The sequence below is a fragment of the Strix uralensis genome, chromosome 2 (genome assembly GCF_047716275.1).
Source record: "Strix uralensis isolate ZFMK-TIS-50842 chromosome 2, bStrUra1, whole genome shotgun sequence".
Classification (NCBI taxonomy): domain Eukaryota; kingdom Metazoa; phylum Chordata; class Aves; order Strigiformes; family Strigidae; genus Strix; species Strix uralensis.
Genome location: NC_133973.1, coordinates 66,630,123 through 66,637,936, shown reverse-complemented (window position 1 = coordinate 66,637,936; position 7,814 = coordinate 66,630,123).

Genomic DNA, 7,814 nt, shown 5'->3' with positions numbered 1-7,814 from the left:
AAATGGGACACAGGACTGACTGGTAAACAAAGATCTGTTCTAAAGGTCATAACCACAAGCACTGGCAAAAGTCAGATGGAGTGTAGTTTCACAAGGTAAATTAAGACATTTTATTAAATGTTCTTTAGGCATAACAATGACCAATGAAATAGGAATTCAGTGCAATCAGAATGAGCCACAATGGCAACCATGGGAGGAGAGGGCAGCAAGACTGACAGAAATAAAGATATGATCCAGGAAATTACAATACCTAAAAAGAAAGCAAAATTCTTAAATTTTCAGCATATTTCATTCATGGAGGCCAAGCAGTTTCTATCCTAAATTCCAGAGTAACTGGTGTATGAAGTTGCAGGCCTGTTAGGTAGTAATCTTGAAGTAGGGCAAGAGCCACTGCAAGAGGTAATATCTTTCTTTGGGCCATCTAAAATAGTTCGAGGAACAGACAAGCTTTTCTGCAGAAAAAAAATTCTACAGTTTTTTTTTAAATGTATATATTATACAATTGGAGAACAGAAATTCTTCTATTGAGGAAGATATATTCAAAACCAATCAAACTGTAAGTGGCAGGGTATGCAAGAACTTTTGATCCAGAAAGGTTAAAATAGTGGAAAATTGGAAATGGAAAATGCAAAACTAATGTTGCAGCATTCGGTTACATCACATTAGTCTGTTGTTTTGTTTCAATATGCTTATCACCATCTTGGAAATCAACTATCATGGCAGAGCGGAGAAAGCTGAGTTATATTGCAAAACCAGAATTGCAAGGCTGAGTGGGAAGCCAGCTCATGAGGCATGACAGCAGATGCTTGAAAAGGGAAGAGTCAAGGTGTGGCAGTAGTAATTGTCATGGAGGGAACTCCCCAGGGGATCAGCCATTGCCTTCATATCTATGTTTTCATCAGTGCTGCCAGCAGAAAAAAAATAATTGAAGTTTTCATATGTAATTTATCAATGGCACAACAGTTAGAAGAGAAGTATGTAACTGAGAGGCCTGGCTCATAACGATGTTGTCCTGGTTTTGGCTAGGAGAGAGTTAATTTTCTTCATAGTAGCTTGTATGGGGCCATGGTTTGGATTTGTGCTAAAACCAGTGTCAAAATGCAAGGATGTTTTTGTTACTGCTGAGCAGTGTTTTCACAGAGTCAAGGCCTTTTCTGCTTCTCACACCACCCCACCAGCAAGGACACTGGGGCTGCACAAGAAGTTGGGAGGGGACACAGCTGGGAGAGCTGACCTCAGCTGACCAGAGGTCAGTCTCATACCATGTGGCATCGTGCTCAGCATATAAAGCTGGAGAAGAAGAAGGAAGGGGGGGACGTTCAGAGTGATGACATTTGTCTTCCCAAGTCACCATTACGTGTGATGCCCTGCTTCCCTGGAGATGGCTGAGCACCTGCCTGCCGATGGGAAGCGGTGAATCAATTCCTTGGTTTGCTTTGCTTGCATTCACAGCTTTTGCTTTACCTATTAAACTGTCTTTATCTCAACCCACAAGTTTTCTTTTTTCCAATTCTCTCCCCCATCCCGATGCTGGGTGGTGGAGGCATGGGAGGGTGTTGTGGTTTGAACTTAACCGGTAGCAAATTGCCACGTGGCCAGTTGTTTACTTACTGCAAGTCTTCACAACTGCCTACTTTGTTAAAGAGTTCTTAGCAGTCCTAGGAGTGCATAACGCACTTTATCTGCATGATTATGCAAGCATATCCCCTATCTGGAGGCAAAGATGACAGGGGGTTTAATGCCAGGGCACGGCATCAGTCTTTAAAAATACATAGAGTAACACTTCCATCTTGCAACAGTTAAAAATGCTGGTGCAAGGAGTCCTGCAACCAAGCAACCACAAGAATTTTGAGCTAAACCAGCAAAGACATAATGGAAGTATTGCATCAGTCAGTGGAACTTTCAAGCAAGTACAAAACACAGATATTTAGGTCTCCTTAAGCTGCCTACAGGGAGTTCTCTGGGCATTTCACAGAGAGTCAAATCTCCCACTTGTGGTGGGTTTTTTTCAAGAAATTATTCCAGCTTCTTTGTAAGAACTTCACTGTAGGTCATTACAACATGTGATCTTCAGTACAAGCAAAGGAAGAGAGCATTTCGATTCACTTACTGGGAAAAAAAAAAAAACAAACTTAGAAACAAGCGCTTGGTACAACTTCAATTCTTTCTTTCTATACTTATTAATTATTTTAGTTCTACTTAATTATTTAATACATGCCTTAAATTTTTCTGGTTCTCATTAATATTCTTTCTAGAGGTTCAGTTGTCCAAGTCTCCACATAAATTGTGGTTTGTTGGAAAAAATCCACAACCCTGGAACTGTACCAATATTTATATTTATGCTGGTAGCCTAGGTAGAGCAGAGATTGCTCAGGGAAGGAACAACATTCAGAGCTCCTGAGTGCATAAAGCAATAGTTGAGTCTGAAAAGAGGGACTGAAAGAAGAAGCACCAGCAAACTGACAGAATGGGTCTTTGCTGCTTATTCCTTTGGGATCAGTGGGAAATGGGGGCTGGTAACCTTAACTCAATGTTAATCAAGTGTTTGCACTGGAACTTCTCATATTTCAGCCTCTCAAAGGACTGGCTGTTCATCACCTGGATGCATGCTGGGGCTCCACTGGAGGAAACCTGGGCAGAGCATGCTTATGACTCCCTTCTAGCTGCAGACAGGGTTTTCTTCTAGGGAAAGCCACAGAGCTGGTTTGAATCCACATTACATCCTTGTGTGGGGTCAGGATACAGCTGTGGTGCTCACCTAGACTCAACAGCACTGAAGAACTAACATGTCCTGTAATACAGCTATAGCCCTGGAGAGCTCTCTAAGGTTTTATTTACACTTCCGCTTGTCCCCAGAGACTTACTTGCCTAGACTTGCATTTCTTCCACTCCCGAGGCAATGAAGGTGCTATGCTGTGCTAGAAAGGTGTCCAAACCGCCCACATTCGCCCTCTACAGTCTGATGAACTGCCTCATACTGCAACCTGCCTGATACTCAGCACACTCGCCTTCCAAGAACGTAACACATGCTGATAGAACTTCCAGGCCAGTGATTTTCACCTCAAATTTTCACTCTCCACTCATAACCAATGTAATTTGACTAGGAAAAAGTAGCTGCTAATAAGAGCACCAAATAAAGAGTAACTGAGTAACGGCTGAGTTCCTGGGCTTTGAATTTGAAAGTGGATATGCTTCTAAACACAGAAAACACAAAACTATTAACAGATTGTTAGTAATTCTATTAAGACTTTTTGTTTTAGAAAGGGTTACTATAATTGAAGAAAACCATTTTCTTGGGTGTTTCAATTCAACATTCCTCATGAATACAGAGAATCATCATGTCAAACTTTTGGATTTAGATAAAGAAATGATAGAAAATCCATAGAATCACATGACTTTGTTACACAATAGACTGAAAAGTAGACTAATAACTTTTACATAGAGGTTATATTGTTTTCCCAAGCGATTATATGTGATTTTGCATAAGTTAATTCCCTCAATTCCTTTTACAGTCATATCAGTTAGTGCAAGATCCTCTCTCAATCTAAGAAACCTTTTGTCTTTAAGCAGATTACATTCCTAAATTCAGTAATAATTATTAAAACATGGACAGATAACACAAAAGAACTTAATTCAAAATCTATAATATTACTTCTCAAGAATGCAGAAAGTAATTTTGCTGGTAACAGTATAATTCCTTTCACATTATCTCTGAAAACTCTTCTTTATTTTCCACTTTGCATATCACAGATAACTGCTGGGTTTGCCTACGATGTGCTGACAAGCCTGCTACAAACTCTGCAAAGCCAGAGCAGTCCATCAAGACAAGGCATGCGGGAAAGGGTACTGGAGCTCACTGATGTGCCCCAGATGCACTGAGCAGGCTTCGCTTCTAGAGCCATTCCAGCCAAGGGAAGTATCACTTTATCACCCACATTTGTGTGGATATATGTACGTAAAACTAAGGTGTCCTTTCCAAATGTAATCTAAAGAGTGAAGAGGAGCAGAGAAAATAACTGAGCATATCAAAACAACCAGAGATACAACACCTTGATTTACGAAGTCCTGTTACATAAGTAACACCTTTGTCTTTTACGGCAGGATGTATTTACTATTTAAGCAGAAGCTGAAAAGAAAATGGCTTTAGTTTCAATTTAATCACAATGCATTTAAATAATTAAAAATATTTTAGTTACACTACTATTTATAAAAAAGATCATATGATTATTCATTTCCCCTTCTGTCCCATTTTGAGTTCTTAAACTAAAATTAAATTAAATTTTTTTAATGAAAAATTAAGTAGGGGCCGTCATTGTAATGTCTTACACCCTATATTGATAAACGGGCAAAGTATTCTTTCTCATATCTGAAACAGTGCTGATAAGGACACACAATATTCAAGCTTGTCAGTGTTGGTATCACTTGACCATAATAAAATCCATTATGATAACAGAAGCTAGCAGTATTTTTAAGTACTACAACATTTAAACATATTTTGTTACAGCCTGTCATGTAATGAAAATAAAACCATTGAGAAAGCATTCTGGTATGTCACATTTATGTTATTCCAGCCTTGTTTTCTAAATACTGTCTTGTCATCAACTTCTCATTAAATCAGTGCACAAGGTTAGGGAAGGAGCAATGCATTCAAAAGCAAATTTCCTCCTGTCTGATGTACCAAAACAAGACAAGCAATCATATAAAAAAAAGAATAATTACCATTCCTGCCATCCTCCCCTCCCTCACATCATTTTTCTCATTTCACTACCTTTTTTTTTTTTCTATCATGTGAGAAACTTCAGACAAAAAAAGAAAAACAAGATCAGGTATAACTTGGGACAAACGACTCATACTCACTGAAAAACTGAATCTTGCAACGAAACCGCTCTGCAGAGCAGGCAGGTGCAGAAATAGTGCAGCACTCTCCTTCGCACAGCTCTGCATTGATGCACTGGAGCCACTATGCAGGCTGCATAAACCTGTGCAAGACTTGAGCTGGCGGGTGGCCAGGACAAGCTCACCAGGTTGCTTGTCCTTGCCGGTCTGTCAGTTGGAGCCTACAGTCCCCTGCATCAGTAGAACGATGGTCTTTATGGTTATGACTGGAGGGTGTTTTGGGTAAGTCTGCTGGTCATCCATCATATTCATTTGAAGCTTACCATGTAAGTCTATCAAATGGCAGACTGAGAGTTAAGAGAGCTCCAGCTCCCAAGGAATCTCCAGGAAGCTGCATGCTCACAAAATGGGACACAAACCTTCTGTATGCAATTAAATGCTTAGAAAAGAGTCATCACCTTCTTCCTAGCTTTCTAAAAACGCAGGAAATAGAGAACTTGCCAGGAATAAAAAGAAATAAAATCACCATTAATCTGAAAAATTTTGCTGGAAACATAACTTTGCTCAAATGTCTCTCACAATAGAGCTAGCTTAATTCTTAAGGTAGTTAGAGATGCTCACCTCTGACGGGTACCAGCCGCAGCAAAACTAAGGTTGTTAGAACAGAAGGCTCCACCAGTGTTTAGGAACAGAAACACAAAAGTATTCCTGAATTACCACCATAAAATCCATTTGGCTTTTGGGTAGAATTCCTTTTGTTGTTTTGGGGGGTTTGGGAGGGGTAGGTTTGGTTTTGCTTTCTCACATTTAGAACAAAATTCAAATCAGAGAGAAAGAGACATTCCTGCCTGTGTGATACTTTCACAGGTTCCCTAGTCTGCACCTGCAAGAACAAACCAAAGCAGTTTCTCACAGGGATGCACTCTGGACTGGCTCCCTCTCATCACAGGCATTTGGCTTCTACTTCTGTACCAAGTCAAGCTAAAGCTCATTTGATAAAGAGACACTTCACTACCAACCTGTCAGGACGCCAAATGGGCTGGCAGCTCCCTCCCAGCCAAGGTCCATCCCAGTATCCCCAGCAAGGTAGGCAAAAATGGACCTCCTGGGCCCAAGGTGAGGCTGATGAGGGCCAGTAAGGCTTATTAGCACCCTCAGGGCTCTGATGTTTATACACAATCAGTAAGAAGAGACTGCCCATTCTCTGCAAACAGTAAACATGAATTATGCAATGCCTTCTTCAAATCATCTCTCTATATATTTTTAGAGAGTGCAAGATCCATTTCATGGGAACAAAACCAAACAAGAATTTTAAAAAGAGCAAGCAGAAAACGACAGAAAAAAATATGTAGCTGCTGAAGAGTATCTTTAATACTCTTGCAAGACATTCAAACAATGAATGCACACAACCCAAAATATAATAAACAAAACTTGTAAATTTTACATCATAAGCATTGTAACCTCTTTTTAAAAATCCTATTCCTGAGTTCATTTTGCATGCAGAAATTAGACTGATTCTCTGGATGTCTGCTTTAGTGTCCTCCTGAAGTCAACCGTTCTTTTTTTTCACCCCACTTTCTTTCTCTTCCTTCATCCAGGGGCTTCATGTTTGGTTAACTTGCTTCCCTTTAAGTTCATTACCAGTGAAGACATCCAAGAACTACATTAGCTTTACTCACCTCACGTGGAGATCTTTATTCTCCTTACTGAATGGAAAGCTGTGCTTGCAATGGCTTTGAGGAGGACAGGACTAAACTAATGTAGAAGACCTGAAAAGCTCACATGGGAAGGCTTTGACACTGTACTGGCTGGATTCCTACTGTTCCTGTAGTCCAGGCAGGAAACTTGCTGGTCAGGCTGGCTTCAGCTCTCAATAAACCATGCTGAGTCCAGTTACCAGGGAACAGTGATTTTCTCCGACTTGACTCTGCCCACAGCAATCTTTTAATCTCTATGTACACAGACTTAGTTCAAAGGTGCTGTATCTTGGAAGAGGTGGGGAACAAAGAGCACCTTAGCAGAAGCAAATCATCCACCACCTCCCATTTAAAAAGGATTTGTGCTGTGCTGCCGTCAGCATGGAATTGATGCTTATAGTGATCCCCTTCCTAAGGGAAGCAACAACTGCATGGGACCTTCAAACACACATTACTTTACAGCCTGAACCCTTGCCTGCGTTTTAGACAGGTGTATAGTATAGATTAGGCCTAATAAAAAGCAAAAGCATTATCAGTGTGGGTCTTGAAAATATTTCATTTGGGAAATTTCACATGAAAATGCTGATACATTTTATACTAAATATAAAATTAGACTTACTGCTGCTGGTTATACAGAAGTTAACAAAAGTTCTTGGATTCTGGAAAACAACTTCTGTGAGAGTTACACAGGTATATAAAAACTCATTTCAGAAGAACTCCTCTGATGGCTTCCTTATATCCGCTTATCTATCTTGCATGAAAAAATAAGCCCAGGATTAAACTAGCAAGTAAACAGAGCTGGCATTACTTGTACTAGAAAAAGGGTCAGAAATGGTATTCATCAACAGCTTTCAAGAAGTTCAAAACAATCAGAATGCAAAAAGTACAGACCAAATTTAAAACTCCTACTTTTATATGCTCCTTCTATCTATTAGGATTGAAAATTACTCTGTAAACCCTATACTAAGCACATTAGCCCCTCTGAAAGCAACATGAGGTCTCGTGCAAGGCCAGCCCCTGCAGCCCCACGACCAGGGCTCTGGCTTTCCTGGAGCAGATTAGAGAGTCAGGGCTTGTCCAAGGAGACATGCAGAGACGGCTGCCTCTCCACCGCTGCTGAGAAGCCCCTCACATTTCCTTTGTTTGATGTCTCCAGCATTTCCCCAGCTCTTGAGGAGGTGCAGCAGAACGTTGTTTAGTGGGGCACTGCTGGGGACCATGCTGATCTCAGAGCAAGGCAGCAGCCTTGGGGCTGCTCTAGCTTCACCCCACTTCAAGCTG